The sequence below is a fragment of the Falco peregrinus genome, chromosome Z, assembly GCF_023634155.1.
Source record: "Falco peregrinus isolate bFalPer1 chromosome Z, bFalPer1.pri, whole genome shotgun sequence".
NCBI lineage: Eukaryota > Metazoa > Chordata > Aves > Falconiformes > Falconidae > Falco > Falco peregrinus.
Window position 1 is genome coordinate 21847198 of NC_073739.1, and position 27778 is coordinate 21874975.

Sequence of the window (27778 nt, forward strand, 5' to 3'; positions counted from 1 at the left end):
GGTGGGTGTTGAGAACACCTGCAGTCAGAGAGAGCGCCTTTGGGGCTTGCGTCTGGCCTGTGATTTCTGATTCACACCCAAATTGAAAGAACAAAAGTTTGGGATGACAACAGTAGTGCCTAGAACTAATTTCACATACAAGAAGACAGTAGGGATTTGTTCAAGACTCAAGCTTAACCTTCTTAAGCACAAATAATAGGAGCAAATGCATATTTCTCTTAGGTTTCATTTTTGTCTTTGAATGTATTTTGTTCTGATTTGCTATTCCAGGAACCTTGCCAAGTGTCCCAAGGATGTTTGAAGAGTATATTGTTTCTAGCTAGTATGTCTTCTGCCAAAAAATTCCACCTTGTACCTCTTCTTTTCCACAGCACCCCAACAAGTGAGAAGTGCAGGTTCCTTCAGGGCAGTTCCTCTTCCTGCCTCCTAGGAGCAGGGGCAAATTCTTGCATTGTTTGTGCCAGCACTCCTTTGAAGCTCAGTACAGGTTCAGTTTAGTGTCAACAAATGAAAAGGATCAGAGTAGATATATATAAACAAAATTAATTTCAATACCTAAAGCATAATCTAAAATTTTGCTGAATATGCTAGCAGGGAAAATCTCACTTTTGAAGTAGGCTTTCAAATAGAGATAAGTCTTATAGAAGAACATCAGAGAGCACTGATAGCTGCTTGCTCTTCACTCAGCCATGTGAAAATATTGTTTAATTATGGATCAAGTTCAGCCTTTAGCTCCTTGACCAGTGTTGATTATTCTTTTCATTTCCTTCTGTGAGATCATGCTGAGCAGGGTTGATGTGCAGATAAAATTTTATATTATTCACCCATCTATATTCTCTAGAGAACATCAAAAACTATAAAAGGAAGGAAGAGGAAATAAAAAAACCCACCCCTTGGTGTGCTTTGAATTAAGACAAAAGATAGAATTGAATTAGACAAAGGATAGAATAGCGAGAACTGGGTCTAAAACAATAAAGTACAACTCTCTCTAGACAAGAGATTCGAGAAATGGAGACAACAACCATTTTTCTCAGGCACCTAAATTAAAAAAATATATAATTCTTTGACAAAAACACATAAAACAGATCTCTCTTAATTCTAATGCTTTTATTGTTAATGCAAAGCAGGTTGTCTCTGAATAGACCATTTTTTTTTTATTTTCTTTTAATGGACAGGATAACCTAAAGGGCAGTTTGCTCTCTTCTTTACCTTAGCTTATGTCTCCTGTGTGGTGTATTTAGCTCTAAAAGGGTTATCCGGCAGCAGACAGCAACTTGTCCCTTATGAGGTGTTCAGAACATTGTTACTCCTTGAAATACCAATGGAACAGAGAATAGAAGTTGCAATGTAAGACCATTTTTTTTTTGGACAAAATTCCTACATGCCTCACCAGCCATTGTCTGTGGTTTCAGACCTTTGCATCTATTGAGAACTCAAGAAATTAATGGGTTTCAGTATGGTGTATCAGGATCACCTCTGTGCACAGCAGGATAAAGACAGTAAAAGAGCTAAAACTGATGTTATGCACTTATCTTTGAACTGCATTGATTGCTTTTACCTTACCTTCAGTGTTTGTTTCCTCTGTGAGAGCATAGCTCAGCATGATTTCAGCAGCTGTGTTGATCTCCTGTGAGATAAACTATTTTTAACAATGCTTTATCACAAACATATTTTAATTAATACAAGTGCAAGAAAAGACCAAATTAGGAACTGTTTCTGCATCTTAATCACACATATGTAGACATTTTCTATAGACTTACTTGAAATGAAGCCAGTGAAGCATGATTAAGAAACTGTCAACTTGGCCTAAATAAGTGACAACAGTATACTGAGAGCAACTGAGTAAAAGCTCAGTATAGGTCACTAGAGCTGCCAAGCAGATGTACCCAGCCATACCTATGAAGAGTTCGTGAACCATTTTGTCATTCTGGAAAGCACTGGTGAGAAATGAAACAAATCAGCAACACTGACTAATCTAATACAGTTTATGTCTTTACCTACACAGGACAACAAGAACTGTGTCTTTCCTATTGCATCTGTTATTCTTTCTCTCCCTGTTTGTTCCCTGTGTGGTTGTATTAGGTTAAAAACTCCTGAGAGTTTAAATGAAAACACGACCAAAACGCCCAGCATCTGTGCAGCATCCACTGTACAGTGTAGACATTCAGAATAAGTAAAGACAAGAATTCTTAATTACAGTGATTAGCATAGTATAACACAGCCAGTCTGTGCTGAAGATCCTGAGGGAAGATTTGCTGAAGGACCAATTTTTTTAACCTGGGATGACTTAATGGTATAATATAAAGAAGCTCAGGAGTCTATTCTAAACAGCAGCAGCCTCTACCTTCATCTGTAGCCTATGTCTGTCAAGCCACAGTGTGAACATGGCAGATATCATCAAAGCCTGAGAGCAGAAATGACTGCCTGAAGACCTGCATTCAGTTTCAAAAAGTAAAATTGAAGATATGACCTTTATAGCTGTATATTTTTCATTAATACCACATCATATACTTTGCAAATCACTCCAACAGAGAAAATGTTTTGCTTCACTTCAAAAGAGCTATATCATGTTTTGTTGTCAAGCACAGCGAGAACAGTTCTTACAGGTTTTTTTCTTTCCACGTATCACATCAGAGTATGTCTACACCAGCATAGTAAACATCAGCCTAATAGAGGTAAATACAGGGGCAAATTTTTCACTGCAACTTATCAATCACTTCTATAACATTCTCATTTTGGGGCGTCTCTGCCAGATGTAGTTACAGCCCACTTTCTCCATCTGTCTGCCACCAGACATAGATCAGCTACTGTGAAAGGCATGTAGCTTAGATTATTGACAAATAGGTCAGTTATTTCCTATGCAAAGTTCAGTCTCCTCAGCAGAAGTACATGAATAGAACTAAGTCTTATCGGAAGCTTAAGAGTCTGTATAAATGTTACACATTTCTCTGTAGAGTTGTACTTAGTCCTGTCTTAATATTTCACAGACAGCAGCTGGTTCAATCTTTTTTGCCATCCTGACATGCATCCAGTTGCTAAATTGGTTGCTGTTTAGGGTATGTCTATTCTGCAATTCAAAAGTGTGACTGCTGATGAGGCAGACATATTTAACTTGCCTTTTAGAGGAGAGGAAGGTGACAGATGTGCCATCAATCTCTAAAGGTGATTCAAGGGTAATCCTTAAAATGACACACTTGAAAGTCAAACACGCCATTAAAATTTGTTTCCAGAAAGATTAAAAAAAAATAAAAAATAAAAAATTAATGACCATTGGGATCAATATGACATACTGGGAAATAATCAACATTGCTTTTGTAGCTGGAAGTCATAGCTAATACAGTCACTAGATTTATATGAAGAGATCACCTAGTACGTGTGGGTAAGCATGAGATAGCTGGTACCATGTAGTTGAACTTTCAGAAAAGCTTTCAGCCTTGCTTCTCTTCAAACACTGGTTCCAAAGGTATTACAAGATAGGAGAGAAGACAAGGCCAAGAAATAAAAACATATTAAAAATAGGAAATAAAATATAGAAAGAAATGGTCATTTTTATCAAAAGGGAGGAAGCCACAAGATTGCTACTGAGATCTATGGATTTTACGTATTTATAAATAATAAGGAAAAGATGACAACTAGATAGGTGCTAAAACTTGCCGACAACATTGGAGGCATGAAATGGGTTCCATACAAAAAAAAAGAAAAAAATGTACCAGGATGCTTTATCTTAAAAATAATATGACTGAAGGGATACAGTTGCAGTAATAAAATGACAAAGGAATTATTCAAATGAAATTATCAAAGAGCAGGTTTAACAATCATCCAAACAGGAATACATTCACTTCTAAGCTTTCCAAAGAACATATTCAAGTTTTGCCTGAAAAAGCAAGGTTCTCATACTCAGATTCAGTCAAAATTGTTCATAAATGTCCCTTAGGTGAGGAAACCAAAAGAAAATCTAGCGGTTTATTCACCTGATTAGATACCAGGAAAAAGGAAGCTGCAATTACCATGAGGAGTGCTGCTGTGATTTCCCCCAATGGATACCTGTGGTCCCACAGGAGTAACCCTGACAAAGTAGACTTACGGGACTGGCTGCATCAGCACTTCTCCCAAGTACTTAGCTTTGCATCCTGCCCTGTGCCATTAAAGAGCAAGGACAGATATGTGCTTTGGGGGACTGCCTGCTAGCTGGGCTGAGTTTTGTCTGGCATTGTTGATTTACCCAAATAATGTTTCCACCAACCGGTCCCACAGCTCAGCTTCCACCAGCTGAATTCAAAAAGTGAATCAAGCCTACTAAGTCTCTCCAATAAGTGTGGAAAAAGAGTAAGTAAGAGGATTAAATAGCTAGTAATACCATGGAGAAATATAAACTCAGTACTGGGGAAATTGTTCCAGCTCATGGGAACATTTTGTATTAATATGTGGCCTTAACATCTTCTTTTGTAGTCCAGTGCAGTAAAAGAATGGAATCACTCCCTTATTGAACAGTATCTACAGAAAATAACAAAATGCAAATGTTTCTCTGTACACTGCACATGGGACATCTGTAGGGTCACATCATCTTTTTCCTTTCCTTAATATTGCAGACTCTACTAAGAAGGACTGAGAGCTCAGTCTTTCCCTTTTGGCTTTCCTTAGAGCAAGCCAGCTGCCCCATGGAGCTATCAAGCAGGGTTTATTTTTCCTGGCTTGGATGCAAACCTCTAGTTATTAATATGAGAGTGAGCTCTGCTAGCTGACAATTTAAGATAAAGTAAATTGGAAGTGACATAAAGGAGCGTGTGGGTGTTAATGTGCGTCACCAAGGTTCTTTTCTGACATCCTGAAAGGTCTCGTCTGTATGGTCGACACTAGCAACCTTTACCAGTGACCCTGTGCTATTAAAGGGTAGGCACTCTCATTGATTTGTAAAAGTGACAGATGCGGCATGTGGTTGTAAATTAGCCATGTGAAGTCAGTCTCCAGAGATTTCCAAGTGTGTTTTTTCCTTTGCAATGATTTGTGCTCTTCCATTTGCCAAGCTGCATGAAGTGAAGCACTTAACTCTTTTTCACCATCTTGTTGTACTTCACTTTTTTCTGAGTTTGTTTTATTTCTCCTACTCTCTTTAAGCTATTGTGATCCATAAGGCTAAACTTCTGCTCAATTGTCTCTCAAGATTTTTTTTTTTCCTCATCATACCAGTTCTGATGGTTAGCAAAGTCATCTCAGGATAAGCTGAAATCTCTTTCACCCCCTAAAGGCCTAGATTTTATTTACAAATGTGTATATATGTATGCATGCATAAATATGTTCATTAATTTTGCGTATAACAGAATGTTCTTGTGAAGGCTTAAGTGAAGGCTTTGTTAACAACTGAACCATAGCCACTGCTCACATGCTCTGCAGATACAGACTGCATGAGCTTCCAAGTGTCTTCAACTCTTACACAGAAACCCAGCTGTGACAGAATTGCGCAACTTGAGACAGGGCCAACAACAACTGCATAATCGAAGGATGATAACATGAAGTAAATGTTATTTTCTAGGCTCAATCACATGATTTGCTTCAGTCTTCTAACAGGTATCTACAGTTATTGCATGAAATTAAGACTTATGGGTGATCTGGAACAACCACATGGTCCATCCCCACCAGGCAGGCATTAGTTAGAACACACAGTCTGCCTTCTCTGTTTAGTCTGCTTGAGAATTTCTTTCCATGGAAATTCAATCATGCCTTTGTAATGCTGATTTTAGATATGCACTTACATTGTAATTAATCTGCTACAATAAATCAGAATTCCATTTATGTAAAGATTAGCTAGATAATCAACCTTCTAATAATTAAATTTAGGGCATCTAAACACTTACCACAAAAAGTATCTGTGTGCCACTGCTACAAAACCAAACCCAAAGCAAAACAAAAACATGTCAAGACAAATTATTCCCTGGACTAAATGTCACCAGCTGTAAAAAACACCATCACAAAAGGTGCAGGTTAAAAGGTCATGACCCCATAAAACTACTATTCTCGCTCCTTATCCTAAATCACTTCCAATTATGTATGGTAAGGTCTTTTCATTTTGAACTGGAAAATACTTTTTCTGAGAATTTCAAGCTGGGCATTCAGCACGGATCCAGAGGGGAAAGGTTCAGAGTTTTAGCTGCTAAGCTACCAAATCTCTGTCCTCTTCTCTATTGTCTTTTCTTTTGAAGTTATTTGCAACAATTATTTCTAGTGAGTATTTGCTCCATGGGGAGGGCTTGTGCGGCAGTCATGATAGACTCTGAAACAGTCTTACAGATTATTTAGGTTTCTACCAGTCCATAACAATGCCATTCTTTCCAGCTTTAGCCAAATGCATATAAGCACCCTTTTAAGACAGTGGTGTTTGAGGCTGAGATGTTGGTCCCTAAAGTTGAATTTGAGGCAAAACCCCTGCCTAATAGATTTCCAAACTTCTTCCTATGCAACTACCATGTGATCTTAGTGCACTGAGATCACTCCAACATCTGTGTGGATCACCTCAGTACGTACAACACCATCACGGACATTGCTGGGTGTCGTGGTTTAACCCTGGCTGGTGACTAAGCCCCATGCAACCACTGGCTTACACCCCCACCCCCATCCCCAGTGGGAAGGGAGAGAGGACTGGAAGAGTAAAAGTGAGAAAATTTGTGGGTTAAGATAAAGACAGTTTAATAGGTAAAGCAAAAGCTCCACACGCAAGCAAAGCAAAACAAGGAATTCATTTACCACTTCCTATGGGCAGGCAGGTGCTCAGCCATCCCCAGGAAAGCCGGGCAGTTACTAGGGAAGACAAACACCATAACGCTAAACATCCTCCCCTTCCTGCTTCTTCCTCCAGCTTATATATACTCAGCATGCTGTCATATGGTATGGGATATTCCCCTGGCCAGCTTGGGTCAGCCGCCCTGGCTGCATCCCCTCCCAACCTCCTCTGCCCCTCCAGCCCTCTTGCTGGCAGGACATGAGAAACTGAAAAGTTCTCGACTTAATACAAACATCACCCAGCAACAAGTAAAAACATCAGCGTGTTATCAACATTTTTCTCACACCAAATCCAAAGCACAGCACTGCACCAGCCACTATGATGACAATTAACTCTGTCCCAGCTGAAACCAAGGACACCGGGGCAAGCTCACTTCCTGAGAGAAAGAGAATGATTGCAGAAATGACAGGACTCCTTAGTGTTAAAATTTAGTACCAAGCTAGAGCACCATAATCTTCACAGTAGAAGCCACTGTCTCATCAAGCTGCCAAATCTCAGGTCACAGTGTTAATCATTTATGTGTTCAGAACTGCTGTTTGGAGTGGTGTTGGAAGGCTAGGTTAACAATGTAAGGGGCTGGAAAGGGTTTAAGTTTTTTCAGATATTTTTTTTCCCCCTAGTAGCCTCTAAATGTTTTATAATTGTTCATTTTAAACCTATTTCCTGGTCAATCATTCTCAAGCTACTCATTCCCACCCTTTAGTAAAGTCCAAAATTGAGTGTTACTATGGAAACTGCTACAGATGTAACAGCTGCAATTCACAAGAAAGAGAAAGAAGAGGAAAATGGATCAAGAAGTGTCACTTGCATTATGCAAAATTTCATAGCTATGTATGAATTGCATGCTGTGAATAAGGTCCTTTGTGAACCTAAAAAGTTAGAAAGGTCACCCTAGCATTAGAGGAAATGATTTCTAAGTCAGTAAATGAATTGCTTTCAAAATTTCAAAATTCCTATGTGAAAAAAGAGTTATTCATAATCTTTCTTTCTAAAGTCCATCTGTCTTTTCATACAAGAAAAATGTATTTCTTTTTTCTCTTTTAAGTGTTCTTAGCTTGTAACCTGATTTTGTACTACTCTTTTTTTTTTTTTTTTTTTTTTTTTTTTTGTGTCAGAAAACAGAAAAGTCAATCCTAGGTTTCTTTAAGTCTTAAACCACTTTAAGCACAACAGACATGCCACCAGTGTTTGTTACGAAGTTGTCAGTTATTTCTTTAATTTGCATATTTAAAGGTATTTTCTCCCACTCACTTGAACACATCTGTGTATTCAGCAAAAGAAAACAGGGCTATGAACACTCAAAAGAATAGAATTACTGTAGTAAACAAAAGCTGTGCAGGCGTGTACTCAGCCTGTTTCTCTTATCAGCTACAATATTTTTACACCCCCATAAATTCCACTGACTGCCGGCAGGTTTCTCAGACAGGGCCTGGAGAGCCTTAGAGAGGGGAGGGAGAATCAGGCCTTTTGTCTGGTGCTCAGCTGCCATCAATTATTTAGGAGCAAAATTATGTGACATTTTTCTTTCAATTATGCTGTTTAACAAGGCTTGGGAGTTAATGCTGACCAGAAGATATTTTATCCAAGATATGCTGTAAAATACTCTGTTCTCTGTAGAATAGATCTCCCTTGGCTCTCAATTAATGACTGCAGCCATGCAGCCACACTAAACTGGCTAATCTCACTTGACGAGCTGAAAGCACCTCTGTGTTTGTTAAAAGATTTTTTGCTCTTCTCTAAGTATATTGAGAAGAACTGTTTGTGCTGGACACACAGTAATAAAAATTTGTCAAATCTGTCAGACGGCTTGGTTCCTAAATACAATTCTTCAAAGAAAGAAGTGTGTAAAAAACAGAAGGCACGCTGCTTTATTATTACTATGGGGACTGTGTGATCTTGTGTCTGACAAAGATCTGTTTAAGATGTATGAGTGGTGCTGTGAGTCTATATCCAACACCATCCCTATTGTTTTTCATCCAGCAGTTTAGTCTTCAGCCTGGAAACTCACTTGTGCCTTTTGCCCTTGACTTCACAGTTCTGCACAAGCTACTAAGTACATTCCCAAGCTGTGCATTTTACGCACTCTGAACAGTAAGCAACCATTTAAACATTATGACATCTACTGGGGCGTGCATCAAATGTAAAGAAGAAATGCTTAACAAGTATATTTTTAACAAAGTCTTATTTCCACATGAAGCACTGCCTGGCATCACAGCTTCTGAAAAACTGTAATGACTCACTCACTGGAAAACTCAGTGTAAATGGAAATACAGTTTCTGGATTTGACAACTACCTGCGCCCTTTACAGCTCCATTATTTGACATTTGTTAACTTGATCATAAATCATGGGTCCTTTGAGAAATAAGTTCATTCCTTGTCTTCAAACCTTATTTCTTCCTTTTGTGTCCATCTATCGTTTTCTTTTCATATATGCAAACAATACCCCTATATTTTTCTGACTGGTTTTGCTGTCTTTTCTTCACCTCCAGGAGCAGCAAAATGTGTAGCGTAAGAGTTGCAAGCCTGTGCATGCTGTTGTCTATTGTTCACTTACGTTCTACCACAAATTTCAGATCAGCACTGAAAAATCAATTCTGACACCAGCTAACCTAGCATTTCTTGATGTTCTGGTAAACACAGAGGCTACAATTTCAGGGAAGTCTTAACATCTGTGAAGAAAATATGTCTGCAACTCCATTCAAAGCATCTATCTTTTGGAGATATAGTTCAGCCAATTCAAAAAACTTCAGAAAATCTCTAATCTGTATTACCTAGGTTTTTTTCTATTCTTTCATCACTTGCAGTCCTTTATAGGCAGAATGATTGCTTTAAAATGCTGCTTTATCTTTCAGCCATGATACTTCACACATGTTGGTTAAATCACAGATTAAATGGTAACACTGGGGAACTAGAGGGATTAATGTGATTCAGCAAAGCCAAAGAAACTTCATTTCACATAAATTTGGTGTCCCACATCAAACTGATTCAAAGTTATTTAGAGCATGAACTACAACATAAGGAACTGAGATTGCACGAAGACCTATTTGGTCTAAAGGACTGATTCATGCAGCATTTGGGGTTGCGTTTGCATTACTTTAGCAATCTATGCACGTTGTTTGCTCTGATACTTCGTCACAGACTGCAACCCACCTCCTGCCCTTCAGCCAGAGAGGCACTTATGTGCGTGCAAACTTGCTGAATTCCTGCAGTCACTTAAAGCTGGGTGTTGCCTCAGATCACAGAATTGAGCTTTGCAACCATGTCCTGCAGGTGAAGCTCAGAGCTTGCAGCCAAGGGAGAAGACAGCCAGGAGGACAGCTTTCAGCCACAGTTTTGTCGGTCCAGGAGCTGGTGAGGTCCTTAGCATGTCTGCAATAGCCCCAAGATCGTGTCTGTCTTCCAACAGACTATGCATACCATGGTCTGCCCTGCTGTTTAGCAGAGGCATCATGGCCCTTCCTGCTTGCTATCCGACTCCTAGCAAGCCGTTTTCACTAGAGCTTGCCCAGCACGAGGAACTTCTTTGTAATGCAGAAAGAGGGGCTTTAGGATTCTTTCGTGGTAATCTGGCCCCTTCATCCCTAAGAAAAAGATTGTGGCATCCCTCCCACACACAATTCAAAGCAAAATTTCTTGTCTCAGAAACAGGAGTTTCAGGGGAATCAGCTCTTTCAAGACTTACCTCCGGAAAGCAAAATCCTTAGACATGAAAGCCAGGGTCCATTTCCTCTTTCTCAACTGAAATCACAGTATATCCCTTTCTCCAACCCAAGGAACTTATCAGGAGCTCACACTGTGGCAGATGATCTATCAGCAGACAAGGCTCTGTGAAATCATCTCACTCCCTTCACAAATATGTCATACATTAAGGCTCCCTTGGAGTATCAGGAACACTGTTTCTTTTCTTTAAGAAAGAATGATCTTTATTTTTTCAGTCCTGTAGCAAATTAGAAATACATAGGAGCATTTCAACAGCCAGCTGGTCAAGATAATGATCTTTTCTTCACTTTTACTGGTATCTTCCTTCAAAATACAAATTTAAAATGTGGCCACAATTCCTCTTAAGCATCTGATCAGAACTGCAGAGCATGACATTTCACACAGAAGTGCCTTCTCAAACATTTGTATAATTCAATGTGAAAAATATCCTTTATCCCAGAGGAATTTTATGGAAGAGTGAAATCTCAGGCACATGAAATCACCAAAAATGGAATGGAATGGAAATTTTTCCTCTTGTAAATTTTCCACATAAAAATATCCCCTCTCTTTTAAAGGCCTATATTAAAAGCAAAACGTAATAAAGACAGAAATAAACCCATGTGTATTAGTCATGGTTTAGGCATTAGCATACCTTATATTTATGAATTGTTGAGCCATTTTATTTTGTAATAAATGGTGAATAATTGATTTATCTCCATGCTTCCAGTAATTTGTTCCACATTCTGTGTACTTGTGATTTTATTTCCTTTTCAAAGAAAAGCAAGTGAGGAATTGATTGACGTACTTTGGCTATGGATATGCACAGTTTTATCTAGGATGGATTTCAGAGACCACACACTTTTTTGTTTTGAAAGGCTGTGTTTCTATTTGAAAAAATGCATTCATTACTGTACTTGTGTCTTTTTTCATTAAGACCATTCTTTTCTGTATTATTACCATTTATTGGTGAAAAGCACTCTACAGTACTTGCAGAGTTTGCTTATCTTCACATTTATAACAAGAAATACTTACGCTGTCTCGCATGGTGTGACAGCCAGGAAAAATGGAGAAGCCCAGATGAGTTATATATCCATACCCATTCTATGAAATACACCTGAAAATGAAAAACAGTGGCTATTTATTGTAATGACGCTGGCTTTAGGATGGCCTTACTGCTTATTAATGTCCTTTTATTCCCCTTCAAATCAAGGATAAACTGTAAATGTTATTGAAAGTTGTTACTGAAATTATATCACTATCAAAAAAACCCAAATAACTTCCATATACAGAAAATAAAGATGAGGTGCGAGGCCCATATATATATCCAGTAAATGGAATATGTAACACATCAGAAATAATTGCAAAAGAAGTTTAGAGTATCCAGGAAAAACTGAATCCAAAACTAAGAACAATGCTTTGATCTTCAGCTGGTCTGCACTTTACAATACCAAGACCTCATTGGTTATCCTCTAGAGTTTGTCTCAGTAAATTAAACTCCATAAATACAAATAATTTTTTTTTTAAAAAAGGCCATATATGTGGCCTTTCTTATACAATTATGAGAGTCAAGTGAGTGAGCAGCAAGCCATTCAACTGTGAAACATGGTAACATATGACGTGATCCAACCTAAAGAGCCTGCAGTGGGAAGCAACAAGTTAGAAAAATCTGGTATAATTATTGAGAAATGGAGATGATTTGGGAAGAGAAACTGTAGGAATAAAATATGAAGCCCTGATGAGACAATTAAAATTTAGCAGCAAAGGCTGAAGCATGTCTTAACCTCTGATACCACTTGATGCCTTACTTAGTGTCATAGGAAGTATGAATTTTCTAAAGAGAATAGCTCGGTGACTATCCAAACCTTTATAAAGGCAACTTTCCATGAAAACAGCTGACCATGTGACAGACACTTCAGCAAATGTCTGTCTTCAAAAGAAATAAAATAACGGTTTGGAGGGCATGTTTTATAAAGGCAGTAATCTGGCTCTTTCAATCACAAGGCAACATGTTACTACATCTATTTTAGATTGCAGTGTGGTTGTCAAAAAGTTGCAGCATTGGTTTAAAATTTGAGCTAATATAACTGTTGAAAGCTGTCTTGAATGAGTATAATGTTTAGAGGAACAAATCATGACATAACTTCAAAATTCCTTTGAAGAAATGTTATTTTTCTAGTTGCAAAAGCAGTTCACAGTACTACTATGTATGACTTAGTGATGTTAAAAGCTAATAATTTAACAGAAACGTGTATTTTTTTCTTTTATTGACCAGAAGCTTAATTTAGTCATTGGAAGACTATTTTCAAAGCAAAGCTAGCATTAGAACCTCAGAAGAGTCACTTTTGAAACATTTAGCCACCAAAGCACTAAATGGTAATCTATGTAATCATTGCTTTATGTAGAACTTAAACTGAATTCCAGGTAAGAATTACCATTCATTTGTAATGAAAGAAATCTAATAGGAGAACCTGGGAATTATGTGTCTATTTAAAAATGGAAGACATTTCCCATAGCTGCCTTTATCTGACTGGAAGAGCTCACAGCCATGGAACTATAACTACATAGTTCCCTCATGGATGAAAAAAAAATCCCAAACCCTATCTGCTTGCATGCAATGTTATGAGGCCTCTTACCTGTACTTGTCAGGCATCGTCACTCATGACAGACACCAGAAAGGATGCAAGTGTGTGTGTTATTGTGGGCTGAGAACAGATTACAGTATTTAGATAGCTTTTATGTCCAGTCACATACTGGTGACACTATATATCAATGCCAGGTTTAGGACATCATAGAGGTGCTCTGCTGGACCCAGGGAGAAATCTCTGGAGATGAAAAGCTGTTCCTAGAAGTGTAATAATTATGGAAGTGACAGGTAATATGCACTTGGGCTCAGTCCACCCTTTTACAGAAAATATAGGGTTAGTCCCAGGAGTTTTATATTTCCATTAAGAAGGGAATGGACAAGTTCTCTATAAAAAAACAGATTTCCTCTCTTTAGCTGTATGACACAAAAGGGCCCCCTCTGGTAGTTCTGATTTTTTCCCCCCACTGTGTTCACAGAGGTTCAGCACCTTGAGCGTGTGTAATGCTCTGCACACCAGAGCAGGGACATAGCCTTCGGGCTGCCAGGTAACAGGGCAGCACACACCAGTCTGCCTCCCAGTACTGCTACACATAGCAGGGGTGACCCAGTGCCTTTCAGGAAGGCTATAGTGAACTCCAAGTCACATCTGTTTTGAACGCTCTTTGAACACAATCTTTTCCACATTTTCATTGTATATTACAAAGACTCAGCATTTTTTAGCATCACAAAACAGACTCAGGATGTGAATGTGACCAGCACAACCCAAACCATTGTGTAAGAATTCCTGGCTTAGGAAGGACCATGGCTAGAAATGCCTGAAGAGGACAGAGTCAACATGCTTACCTGTAAGGCAAGACATGATTCTGAGAATCACAGAGTGACTGAACAGTTCAGGCTGGCAGGGACCTCTGGATTTCATCTGATTCAACCTCCCTGCTCAAGCAGGGCCACTTAAAGCTGGGTGCCCTGGACCATGTCCAGACAGTTTTTGCACATGTCCAAGGTGTAAGACTCCACAATTTCTCTGGGCAAACTGTACCAGTGCCCAGTCACACTCACACTGAAAAAGTGTTCCCTTTTGTTCAAGAGGAACCTCCTTGTCAGAGTCTGCTGCTCTCTGACCAGGTTATTTTGTATGTTCCATACATGGAATGTGTAATGTTTAATATCAGATTTACTTGTCTGAAGATACTTTGTTACAAGGAATTTCTGATTTAGCAGAGTGATACAAACTTAGCAAAATATATGTAGCAATTGCAATAAACAGTTTAATCACGATGACAATGTGCTTCCCATTATTGGTCTCCCTAGTATGCTCACCATCACGATACTGGGCATCCCCAATTGCCAGAAAGGCATCTGTGGGTTGAAGGCATCTCAACTCTGATGCTCTCTATGAACGCCTTTCATTAGTTTTTAGGTTCTCTGTGCTGAGCAGAGCCACTTACTCACTCCCCCTATGTTGACCTGTGTAACTCAGGAAGACATTCAAGTTCTTTGAATGAACTGAGGGAGAAACTTTCCCACCATCAGCTGATCACCACTCCACTGTTGATAGCTGTTAATCTAAGACAGGGGTCCTCACACTGTTTAAGCAGGGGCCGGCGCGGATGCAGTGGCAGGCAGCCATCTGCGGCTGCTTGGTTTCCCACCCAACCCCCGGCGGGGGGGCGGGGGGGTCTGTAAATACCGGGGGCCGGATTGAGGACCCTGGGGGGCCGTATCCAGCCCGCGGGCTGTAGTTTGAGGACCCCGATCTAAAACAAAGGCCACCACCAGGTCCCTTTGGTGTTAAGATCAGGTCAGCTGCTTTCAGCAGCTGTGATCAGTCCCAGGCTGCACTCTTCTCTGAGCTTCATGGGCACATTGCCCTGGCCCATGTCCTCTGAGTCTTCTTTCGTGGTAGGAGTTTCTTGTTCAGTCATGGTGGCAATACACTGAAAACAAGCAGATGAGGGGGGAGGGCACCCCTGTGAAGATCTCTGTGCCCTGGACACATACTCTTCCCTCAGGAGACCTTGGCATTGTGTATGACATGGGATGCTCTGACATGCAGAGCAAGTGGGTACACTGGTGTCAATTTCTATGTTAAATGTTAGTAAAGCTTAATTTATTTGTAGAGCTTTTTTTTTTTGTTTTGTATGAACTAAATATAGTTCTAGTGCCTCTGCACACCCCAGGGGATATTCTTGCTCACCCCTGGGGTTCAACCCCTCTGTGGTGGAGCCCAGGGGGTGAGAAAACCGAAGTGAGGCACAATTTGCCTGCCCTCTGCGGGAGGCGACATTGCAAGGCCAGAAGTTCTCAGCACCTGCCTCGGTACAAGCGGCATCCCCAGCTCCGGGTCAGCATTGTTAGCAGTAATGATTTTGGTGGTTAGGTTTTAGTAGGAAGACTGTTTCCACCTCAGACCCTTACTCAAAGCTGCATTCCCACATTGGTTTGCTTCTATATGACTTGACAAAAACTTGGAAAGCTCTCAAGTGAGGTGAAAGATCTGGGACTTAGTAGAATCTGAGCTTGATTGTTACAAGAAATCAGTAATTGCTTCTGGATCAGTTGGTTCTGCTTTGACTGGTGAACTAGAAAGTCAGTCTGGGATTCGGCTGTATAAACAGGACAGGACAGCTGGGTGGGGTTTCTTATTGCGACAGCTTCCAGGTACCTGACGCTGCTGGCTTGGTACCTGGTGGGTCTCCTGATCTGCCATAGCGAGCAGCAGGGTCCCAGCCCGCTGCCTGTGGCGGTCAGGTTTGGGCAGCGAGGGGTGGCTGGGGAGTGGGCATTCGGTGGCCCTGGCACGGCCAGAGCAGGGGCTGCTGCCAGCGTGGACAGCCACGGGACCCCGAGGTGCCCGAGGTGAGGCCGCGGGGCAGCCCCGGGGCCGGCAGGGCCGCTGCGCCCGGTGCAGGGGCAGGAGGGCGGGAGACCCCGGCCCTCTGTGCAGGTGCCCGGCTGTCCGTTGGAGCTGTGCCCTGGCTGGCTGGAGGGGCAGGGGCGGCAGGAGCCGCTGCTGGGGGCCGGGCAGGGCCTGGCTGCGCTGCGGTGGCAGGGAAAGGGAGGGGGCGCGAGGTCTGGCAGCAGCGGCTGCACCCCCGCGCTGCACATCTGGGCTGCCTCTGGAGTGGTTTTCCTCCAGAGCTGGCACCGGTGGAAATGCAGCTGCTGCTCTCCTCTGGTGGCCAACTCTTTGCTTGCTGTTCTGGTTTAACCCCGGGTGGCAACCAAGCCCCAGGCAGGCACTCGCTCACTCCCCCTCACTTGGAGGGATGGGGAGGAGAATCAGAAAGGAATGTAAAACTCGAGTGTTGAGATAAAACAATGTAATAGGTAAAGCAAAAGATGCATAGGAAAGCAAAGCGAAACAGGGAATTAATTCACCGCTTCCCATGGGCAGGCAGGTGCTCAGCCATCCCCAGGGAAGCTGGGCTCCATCCTGTGTGATGGTTACTCAGGAAGACAAACACCATAATGCAAAATGTCCCCCACCTTCCTTCCTCTTTCCCCAGTTTATATACTCAGCATGATGTCATATGGTACTGAATACCTCTTGGCTAGTTCAGGTCACCAGTCCTGGCTGTGTCTCCTCCCAATTTCCCGTGCACCCCCAGCCCTCTTGCTGGCAGGGCCTGAGAAAATAATAAGTCCTTGACTGAGTGTAAACACCACCCAGCCACAGCCATACCCATCCGTGTGCTGTCAGCATGTGCACCAGCTACTGAAAAGAAAATTAATTCTACCCCAGTCAAAACCAGGGCAACCTCTCAAGCGAGTGGGGATCACTTCTCTTGAAGATGGGTTTGTAGTAGAAGCAAGAAGAAGAGTTAGTCTTTGGAGTGGGGAAACACCAAGACAGGAGAACTGAGTCTTGTAACAGCAAAAGACCAACATGGGTCTTTGCAAGTTCTATTGGGCATTTGAAACCTAAAGCTTAGGCAGAACAAAAGGTTATGCTCTGGTTCTGTGATATAATGGCCACCCTTGTGTTTTCATCTGAAACGATGAGAAAGGAATGAATCTCTAAGCATTTCCTGCCCTTCTTTCTTCCATTGCCAAGGCCTATGATACTGGAAGGTGAAGCTTTTGTGCTACAATTGCTATGAGAGTCAGTTCATGCACAGGGGATGTGATGTACCTTGCTATGAGCAGAAGATGCTTTTGCTTCTGCCAGAAATTCACCAAGCGAGTCAGACATTTTTGACTCCTCTTGTACTATGGTGAATGCATAGAGGTGGAGCTGATGAAGGAAACTTGTCATGCTGTCAGTTTTAAAAACGGTGGCACAGAAAGGTATGTGCCAGCACCTCCTTTTTGAGGGGTTCCTTGTCGATGGCAACATGATGCCATCATCAACCCACTGAATGGATGGAAACCAATTGCTTTGGAGAACTCTTCAAAGCTTCTTTGGAAAAATGAGGGACGTGAAATCATCAGTTTCACCAGAGGTCTCCTCTAAAGAAATGCAATGAACTCTGTTGGTTTTGTGCCCCCCCCTGCATGCTTGGAAATGTTTTTCATCCTTGAGGGATGCTAGATCAACATCACAAGGTGCGCTTTTGATCCATCCTGGAGGGACAGAGGAAGTTGAGTCTGTCAATTCGAAGAGCTCATCTGAAGCAAAGCAGGAGATATTTCTCCTGAAGATGGCCCCCTTTCAAACTCTCTTGACAGGGTTAGACCAAAGTGGTGCCTAGCTGTAGGCATTCCTCTGGGCAGCTGGGCTTGGTCCGGCCAGACAGCAAGCACTAAAGAGTTGGCACCAGCTGGCTGAGGGTACTAAGTGGAAGTTCTCAAATGTCTCCATGATGCTGTGCCTAATGGCGGTGACATCAGAGCCTGGTGCCCGTGTGCTGGCATGTTGCAGCAGTAAGAGAGGAAGCTGCTGAGCAGCAGTTTTTACTTGTCATTTCCAGTGCTGCAGGTGCAACGGTCTTGAAATGGTGTAGGTGATGCCAGGGCAGTGCTGTGTCCCGTTTTTGGTAGGAGCTGGTGGCCAGGGAGGGAGAGGGAGGGCTGCAGCGTTAGGCATCACAGTGTCCCATGGTGGAGGTTATCCAGCTGGGCACTTCCCCCCCATCCAGAAGTGTCGCTGCCCTCTTTGCTGTAGTGGTGGCTTTGGAGCTCCCTCCTGAGAGCATGCTTGGGCAAGAGCTGTGATGGATGGACAGTGCTGGTGCTGCAGCCAGTGCCCAGGCTGCTGGGTTTGTGGAGTTTCTCCTCCTCTGAACATTGCGTGGCCTTGGACATGTTGTGCCCTGAATAGCTGCAATCTGGACTCCTTTATTTCCCTCTGGGTTCCTCAGCTCTGTGTGGAAATGCATTTCCCAAGTAGTGCAGGTGAAGGGAGATCAAAATCTCTGCCCAGTTTCTCCCCATTTCTGAGCCTAAGAAGGGCTCTGTGATTTAAACAGCCCTCCTTTTGTCTGGGCAGTCCTGGTACCCATATGATGCTCCCGGATTTAAGCAGTTTCTCTGTGGCTACTCTGTAGGATCAACTGAAGGTAAAACACTAAGTACGTTTTGCAAACGATATAAATGGGAGATAGGAAACTGTCTCTGTTTCTTTGAATGGGTTCCTATGTTTTTATTTGACATTTAAAATCCAGAAAGCAAATGAACAAAATCAATAATCCTGTCAACTTTCTAGAGTCAATATTCTCTCTACTGCTTCAAGTATTTTTTGTGTAGAGGACCGGTTTGATACAGTGCAAGTAGGAATCAGCACTTCTGTTCCCTTCAGCATTTGAATCAGGCTCAGGGAGGTTTAAGAAAGCCTGGACTAAGCATGAGGACAATACACCTTGGGAACCTGTGGGCAGAGCTAAGTGACTGGAGTTTGGCAGGGTAAGTGCTGGAGCATCCCTAAAGGCCTAGCACAGGAAGAAGTGAGTTGCAAATCAGGTGGCCTTTGCTGTTAACCCTGCAATGTTGTTCAATGCAATAGCTTGGGAAAGAAGGGTTGTGTCTCTGGGCTGAGTGGGTTGCCAAGCGAAGAGGAGAGAGCTGTAGGGACATGTTCGTAGCAGCAACTGCAGCAGTAACTAGTATAAGAACTGTATAAAAATAATAGCTACTACCAAAAACTAGTACAAGTAATTTGGATGGTGTATTTGCTTTAATAAAGTTCATTGTGCAAACATGACAATGTAAAAGCAATGCTGAGGCACGAGGCTTTGGCTGTGGTTTGGGAGAACATGTCTTCTCTGGTACATCTTTCCTGTGGTGGCTCATCTCACAAGAAAGTAATTCTTAGTGTATTTCCTTATCGAAGCAGAATCTGGCAAATACCACGAGCACATTAGAACATCAGTACTTCAACCAGCTGTGTAGCCAATCTCCCAGACAGTATTGTTTGTTCTAGTACTTGTTTCTTCCAATTTTCAGCAACATTTTCCAGTCATCTTCCAGCACTTCTCTCACTATTAAGAACAAAACCTGAAAAGAAGCTGCTAGAGATTTATCATTAAGGTCAGTGAACTGTTGTGTCACCCTCACAGTAAAAATGTATTTCCTGATGTTCAGAGGGAACCCCCTGTGTTTCAGTGTGTGTCCACTGCTTCTGGTCCTGGCACTGGGCACCACTCAGAAGAGCCTGGCTGTGTCCTCTTTGCACCCTCCCTGCAGGTATTTATACACATTGATGAGGTCCCCCATAACAAACCGACCCAGCTCTCTCAGCCTTTCCTCATAGGAGAGAAGCTCCTGTCCCTTCATCATCTTTGAGGCCCTTCCCTTGACTCTCTTCAGTATGTGACAGTGTCTGTTTTGTACTGGGGAGCCCAGCACTGAAAGTACCCCAGGTGTGGCCCCACCAGTGCTGAACAGAGAGGAAGGATCACCTCCCTCAACCTGCTGGTAATAAATTGTTTAATGCTGCCCAGGATACCATTCACTTTCTTTGCAGCAAGGCTACATTGCTGGCATATGCTCAACTTGATGTCCACCAAGACACTCAGGGCCTTTTTGGCCAGCCTGATTTCCAGCTGGGCAGCCCCCAGCACGTACTGGTGCCTGGGGTCGTCCCTCCTCAGGTGCAGGACTTTATACTTCTCCTTGTTAAATTTCATGAGGTTCCTGTCAGACCTTTCCTTCAGCCTTTCCTCCTTGTACTAGATCCTAGTATAGTAACTTTTTAAAAATTGAACTGAAATAAGAAAAGTCTTTTTAAACTCAGTCTTTCAGCTTGGTATAGACAGTACAGTGTTGATTGAAGGCAGCATGGGTTTGATTTTGAAAGGTCAAAACCATGGTATGGTTTGTCTTTGCAGGACTTCTATTGTAATAAACTGTGTAGAGCATTTTGCCTCACTTTCCTTAGCCATGACATTTTATTTGTGCAGTATGATAACTTTTAAACAAACACCATCATACTGTTAACATATAGCAAACAAATAATTGCTTTTCTTGAAAGCTCCCTTTCTCACCTCTCAGGCATCCACAAATCATAACAAGTACATACCTGACATTAATATCTTTCTCACCTAGAAAGGTCACCAAGTTGCTCTGGGAACCTTTTAAGCATTTTGAAGTCATCTTCCATCCATATATTTGCCAGCACAGTACTAGGGCTTCTTTTCAATTTGCAGTTGCGCTGGGGAAGTATTTTGATTCTTGATTTAGATCGTGGTCTCCCAGAGGTTCCAGGGTTTCCGGCTGAAAGATAAAGCTTCATGTTTTATGGTTCCTTGCAGCAGAGCAGTAACACACACCACACACTGCAATCCAGTCCACAGTTTTTTGAAAGTAATTCCAGTACTTATTTTGTGGGTCTTCTGATACTTGAGCACTATTTCCCAAGGGAACGAGTCAACCTGTATACATTTTCAGCTTCTCTTTGTTGCATGAACTATGTGGCACTCCCAGGGTACACTTGCAGTGGTGTTAGGTAACGAACTGGAGGGTCTATATAGAAATATCTGAATATTTGTCACCTGGTATTACAAGCTGCAGCCTAGAGCCATGCCTGCATTCAAAGAAATCCTGTGTTCTCTAGTATAACCTATCCAACAGTGGGTGCAGGATTAAATAAAGCTCCTCAAATCAGGAACCACTGTTTGTTCTTTCCTGTGTAAAGTGTATTGCAAATGACCATGGAGCTGAAATAATATTTTAACCTTAATAACTATTTCACACTCCAGGGTATCTTGAACTCATTGTTTCAAACAAGCTATAGCCTATCCCATATGGGAGGCACAGAGCCAGCACAGACAGTTCCAAGCAGAGCAACCTGCTCAGTGTTCATCTGGAAACTATCCAAGCACTGACCCACTTGAAATTACATGTTTACTAAGCTTCACTTAATAAAATGCATAATACAGAAATTATCACCACACATCCTTTACCATCTTTGCAAATCTACAGTGACGACACAGTACAAACAAGCCCACAGCTATTTAAAAAAAAAACCAACTAATTTTAAATTACAGATTTACGGTTGCATGCACAGAAGTATTAACCTTGTTTTTCTCTGCAGACCTAAAGAAGCTCTACATTTTATATGGCTTTGCTTCCCCTCTACCCCCACCACATGACTTGTAGGTTCGCCAAAACATGCTTGCTTTCTTTCTTTTTCCCTTTGCTTTTCAGAGGCCTGCTAGGTTCTCTTTTTTGTGTGTCAGTTCAGGCTATAACCCTGCAGTTTGAGTTTATCTTGGCCGTAAAACGCAACAGTAATTTATATGCTCCCTTACTCGGCACTCCTCTGAGGCATTGCCAGCTGTCTAGCCAGCAGTTTAAAGAAAGAGCTGTAATGAGCACAAGTGTGCAGGGGGTAAGGGGAAGGCACACGCAGTACACAGCCATGTTCCTGTTTCCTTAGCTGGTGGTGGTTACATTTAAATGGTATTACAGCAAGCTGTCAGCATGGCGAGAATCTCTGCACAGGCACTGCACACCTCCTCCTGTGGATTTCTCATTCCTTTCTTTCATTCCTCAGCGAAGAATAGGTTTCAAGGATGAGACAAAGCCCAGAGCAGCTGTTATGTGATATGGAACGTGAGTTATGAGTGTAAAACCTTGCTCCCTCCTGCCTTTTTCCCCTTTATCAAGAGTAAGCTCTTTGAGCAGGCAGACAAAGCCTGATGGTGATCTTGATGTACTTGACATGGGCTTTGATTTTAGCTTGCCAGAGCTTCAGTTTTTGATGTAATACAGTTGTGAGTTTTATTTCTTCCATAGCTGTGCAGTGTGCTTATTTAAACTTTGCCAGCACTGTAGTGTTAAAAAAAAAAAAATAGGGAAGGAAAAAAAAAGTATTTTGCCTGTAAGTCACTCCTGCCAAGGACTTTTTTCCCTGCTGTTGTCTCTAAAATATTGTGATATGTATATTTAAAGCAAAAGTTACATGTTCACACAGTCCCTGTGTATTGCTGAAATCCTTCAGATAGCCTCAGTACTTTCCCTAAAGTCCATTAAAAAATAGTAGGCTAGACTCTGATCTCAGTGAGGCCAGTGTGAATCCAGAAAAAAATCCCACGTCATCCCACTAGGATCAGTAGAATTCATTTAGCATTACACTGATGCAACAGATGAAAACCTGGCTCAGTACAACCCTTCCACTTACATGACAAAATGCTTTCTTTTCCTATAAACTTTCTACAAAATCAAACTATCCAATATTTAACTGGAGGTTTTGGGCTCTTCAACACATCAGCAGAAAAATATGGCTTTGATTCTTACGATATTCTTAAATAAGATGAGAGTTATGATCTGACAAAAAACAATGTCAGTGCAGAAATTCAGTTCTCCCTCAACCCCCACCAATATTGCATAACCTCTAATTGGCCTTGAGCTGGAATTTCCCTTTGCTGTACAGCAGGACAAAAACTAAGACTCCTTAAAAAAGGCAGAGTCCAGAAAATGCTATAAATACTTTAACCCCAGCAGAGCACAGTGTACAGGTAAATTCTTTCTTATGTGGTGTTTTAAATTATTGGTCCCACACACAAGGTACCTCGAAAAGGGAAACTCCCCCTCAGTCACTACACTTAACCTGTCCAAATCCATGATATATAAAGCATTTTGGAGTATCTGAACCCACAATAATGAGTAACTCATCTAGGCTGATCTAAGCTTCATTAATCAAAGGAATCATATGTAGATAACCCACAAGTCAACATATATATTTTGAAGCACAGTTTTGAGTGAGATCCCATCTGGACGGTCTTGACTCCTATGCTGTTTATTCTAATTAATCCTGGCTAAGTAGTTAAATGTAATAAAGCCCTCCCTCAAGGTGTAATTTTCACTATGATTCAATACAAATAAACCTACAAATGCACAATTTCTTCTTTCAAGGATCCCATGAACAGGTTTGTTTAATCATAAAACAAAGTGTCCTAGAGGGGTCAGAAATATAGGCAGGAAGTAACAAAACGAGATTCAACATGAAAAAGGCAAGTTAACGTGTCTGAGGGAAAATAAACTGAAACAGATATTCAGCAGGAGGGAGGCACTTGCAAAACAGTGAAGGTAAAAAAGCTCAATAAAAATAATAGAAAAGTCAAAATTAGCAACGAACTTGTAATAGAAAAGCGGTGGCAAAAGTGAGCAATACATTTTATGAAACCATATGAAAAAGCCATCATATGGATCTGTATAGCAGTGGTGTGACTGAACTCAAACATCAATATTAATTTCTTGCCAACTAAGGTGAGACACAAAGTTGCTAACACGTCAGAGAAAGTTCAGAGAACTTGCATAAATAAAGGATTTAGCAGCATGATCAAAACCACAGGTCCTGAGATTTCTTCTACAGAAATCATTTTCAGTACTTCCAGACTTAAAATGCAGCAAGATCAGCTAAATACCAATTAACGGCTGCTATGATTAACTGCAGGATGCAGACACCAGCAAGACATCAAAATTACCCAGGTCAAGGACTGACTACGAGCGATCCTCTGAGACCCTCTTCCTCTTCATCATCAGAAGCAAACAAGCTTGGAGACTATGTGGTGGTCTGCAGTATGGAGACACACAGAGTTCTTAGTCCAAGAAGGTATAACTGTGAGTCAGAAGATGGAAGAAAGCCAAAATAAATGTAGATTGAATATCAGAAAAAACATCCCTGTTCTGAAAGCCAAGTCTAGCCTCCCTAAATACTTGGAAGAAAGTACCACCATCTGTTGGATCATGTAAAACAAAAGAGTATAACACACTACAAAATATGTATTTTAGCAATTTAAATGATAGCTCTCTCTCTCTCCACATCTCATACTACCTGTTTAGATTGCCACCTGACGCATTTGTGCAGCACAAGCTGTCGCTGTGCACTCCCTCCTTTGGCTGGACTGTTTACCTGCCTGCCTTGGACTTCCAAGGACCAAGTAATTTCCCCCACATTTTCCATCAGTAAAATCCTTGGGCCAAAGACCCCTTCACACTCCTTCTGTCCATGGGTTTATCCATAGAGGTCACTTCCAGCAAGCTGGCAGTGCCTCTTTTCCAAACCGGCATGAATGGGAGAAATTAACCAGTCCCTCTCTGTTGAGGCAACTAACAGATGTGCCTCATTCACCAGCGTAACATGGAGAAATTTCATCTAAAAGAATGACAGACAATATTTTGGACTCAGGATTCAGCAATATGTACATCCTGGATAGGCTAAATGAGTCTAAATTTCCACGAGCTGCTAGAAAGAGTCACATACTCTGAGGCTAATTTAGATATTTGCATCTCATCTGAAACATTTAACTTGCTCCTTCGTTTATGGGAAGATGCCTGTGTAAAAATGAAGAAGAATGTCTTTCCTTCCATCTTTCCCACAGTTAAGGTTTATTTACCTTATATAATCACTTTCTTCCCTGTCGCCAAAAAGCAACAAATGACACAGCATAGCACTTCCTAGAGCAGTGCACAGAAGGAGGAGCCACGGGATTAAAAGGCTGCTGTGCAGACACAGCAGCTTCATTAACACTTCCTTCCTCCTTTCTAAAAACTCAACAAGAAAAGATTGAACTTCAAAAAAAGAATGACTACTATTATTTTTTTTTCCTCAGATTCATCGTCTAGTTTTTCGCTCTGTATCTGACCTCAGATCCCATTGATATCCTAAACCTGACATCTTTCTGGGTTTCCTTGGGCTTTTTCAATTCAGTTCCAAAGACATAATGACAAAATTGGTGGAAACACTTCTGGCTACTTTGGATGAATGCAGAGGTACCTTAGGCTTTGCTCTATCATTACAAGTTTTACCTGTTGGTTTACAATGAAGAAATAACATAAATGATAACTGTAAGTGCCAACTGCTTGATATCCAAAAATCCAACATTATTCCAGAGAATCATGCATTATATGCCTTCTCATGCTTTACATGTTTTCCTCTTTTTAATCACGAATGTGTAGGCAAAATAAGCATTTAAATTACACTTGTTTGATGACCATAATTCGTTGAAGAGGGAGGTGGCAGTTCTAGTATCAACAAGAGATTCTTTTTTTTTCTGCCCCACCCCCCCACCCCCATTCTTGGTAATTAAAAGGCATAAATCACTGTCTTCCTTTGAAAGATTTTGTTCATATTTTGAAGATTTTTATCCAGTCAATTAAGAATTTCTAACTTTCAGATACTAATGATGCACTGTGAGAGTTTTAAATACCTTTTTTTTTTTATAATCACTCATCACGTTAAGAAATTCAAGGAAAAACACTAACAAAGCTGGTTTTGATTTTTTTGATCACCAACCTGATTAGAAGGTTGCTGGGATTGATTTCGGGTTTTTTTTAACAGAAACCGATTTATAGAGAAGATGGCAGTCAGCAAAGAAAGTAATGACACATAGAGCCTTTGAAAGAAAGCCCCTTCCGTGCCCTACAAGTACATAGTCAAAATGAGTAATTGGATGAAGAGCAGATGTCAAAACTAGAAACACCAAAGTCATGGCATCAGGCAGAGAACAAAAGAGGCAGAGGTATTTTTAAAGGCATCAGCCACTTCTCCGATGACCACCTGCTGAGTAAGCTCCTGTCCCCTGATAGCTGAGACAATCCACACAAAGGCTCCTAACTGGTTTCTGAAACAAAAACCAACAAAAGATGCAGAACTGCCATTAGCCATCCCTGATTGGAAGCAGATTGTGGCCCTCCTCTCCCCCCCCTCCCCCCCACCTCCCTCCCCGCACCCCCCTCCCCGCCCCGTGGGACTTTGCAATTTCTGCTGCGCGTCAGCCCCTGCAGCCCCCTCCTCTGCGGGACAGCTTTCATCAGCACTGGGGGACCTGCGCTTGTTCCCAGTGCTCTGGCTGCTGCACGGAGGGCAGTTTTCAGTCCTTCTTATATCCCTACACCTTTTTCCAGTAGAGACTAGGACCCTCGCATGGCAAATCTGAACAGGCATGCTTTTCGCATTTACCTTCGATGCAGTTCCATGCCTATGAATACCCGAGGATTAAAGGTTGAAAACGGCTATGAAGGTGCATTTTAGACTCCTGTGCTCCAGCAGAGCGCCCACTTCCCACCAGATTTACACAAATGTTTGGTGTAAGAATTTGGAAGCCAGCAAACACAGGAGTTGAGCCTGGCTACTCGGTTACTGCTCCGGAGGCAAACAAAAGGAAGGAAGCGAACAAATCAGGGGGAGGGAGAGACAGATTAAGTTACCAGAGGCTCTGACCCTGAAGGCTCAAGAAGTAAAGTCAGGGAAAGCAGAGGCACTAGTTAGTTGGAAATTCCTTTAAATTCCTTTAATCCCTTAGGTCGGTTTAAAGGGAAATGATCTGACCATTCTGCATCTGCTAGTGATTGAAGGCAAATAAGGAGCATTGTGTGATTTCCAGTTCAAGAAGTATATAGTACACACAGCTTTTATGAAAGCAAATACAGCAAATCTCAATTGACTTAGGCTGACTAATAAACCCTGAGATGCCTCTAACATATGGGAAGCTGATGCTGGCTACAGACTCCCCAGAATAAAAAAAAAGAAAACAAAGAAAGAAAAAAAGCCCCAAACCAAAACCAAAAACATGAACCCTCCAAGTCTCTAAAGTGAAGGAGGGGGGAAAAAGGGAAATAATTTACTGCAAGGAATGTTTTTGGCTGAAACACTGTAGTCCCCAAATCATCCTCAATATTTAGTCTGCTGTTATGTAGACAGAAAAAAAGCCTAAAATCACACCCTACTGGGCCTCTCAGATTAAGCCTTCTGCTACACGTCTCTAACTGGAAACAGCCTTCCAGGGCTTGTTTATGTAATAATGACACCATACAATAAGAGCCTGGCTACAGAGGAAAGCTTTATTGGACCTTCTAATAAATATTATTAGTGTGTAGCACTGGAAATGATCCCGTTCAGGCTTGTAATGTACAGTGATTAAGGGCTAGACCATGCCTGTAAAGCAATAGCTTGGCAGTGGGTGTCAGTTAACACAAAGACATGCTTTACAGAGACACCGCTCGACTGCACATCCTCTCCAGGCTCCCTACCCATTTCTCTATCATTTCCCTTACATCCCCACAGGTGCCACGCATGGCAGCCCCACAGTAATGAACCTTCCCCTTCCCCACTCTGCCCAGTCTGAGGAGGTTCATTTCCTAGGGCCTGGAGCTCAGGAAATCTGTAACTGAGATTAACCTTTATTGAAGGGGTCAGAGGAAAGACTTCCTGCCTCCTCACTATCTAAATCGGTATCAACACATGGAAAATAAAATGCATAGCTATGAAATAGCAAACACCACAGAGCAAGGATCAGGCAGTTGCTGGAACACACGTGTGGGTGTATACAGTCCTC

The 27778-nt window shown here is 41.7% G+C and overlaps 1 long non-coding RNA gene across 2 annotated transcripts; it reads right to left on the reverse strand.

Moving 5' to 3' along the window:
• Positions 1 to 19173: 19173 nt before the first annotated feature.
• Positions 19174 to 26580, reverse strand: LOC114013614 (uncharacterized). Of its 2 annotated transcripts, XR_003556689.2 has the most exons (5): positions 26404 to 26580; positions 26002 to 26065; positions 23927 to 24060; positions 20540 to 20711; positions 19174 to 19493 (listed from the first exon to the last, which is right to left on the reverse strand). It is a non-coding gene; the product is annotated as an uncharacterized LOC114013614 (long non-coding RNA). The 2 variants fall into 2 exon arrangements; XR_008744945.1 differs by having other exon boundaries at positions 19174 to 20711.
• Between the last annotated feature and the right edge of the window lie 1198 nt (positions 26581 to 27778).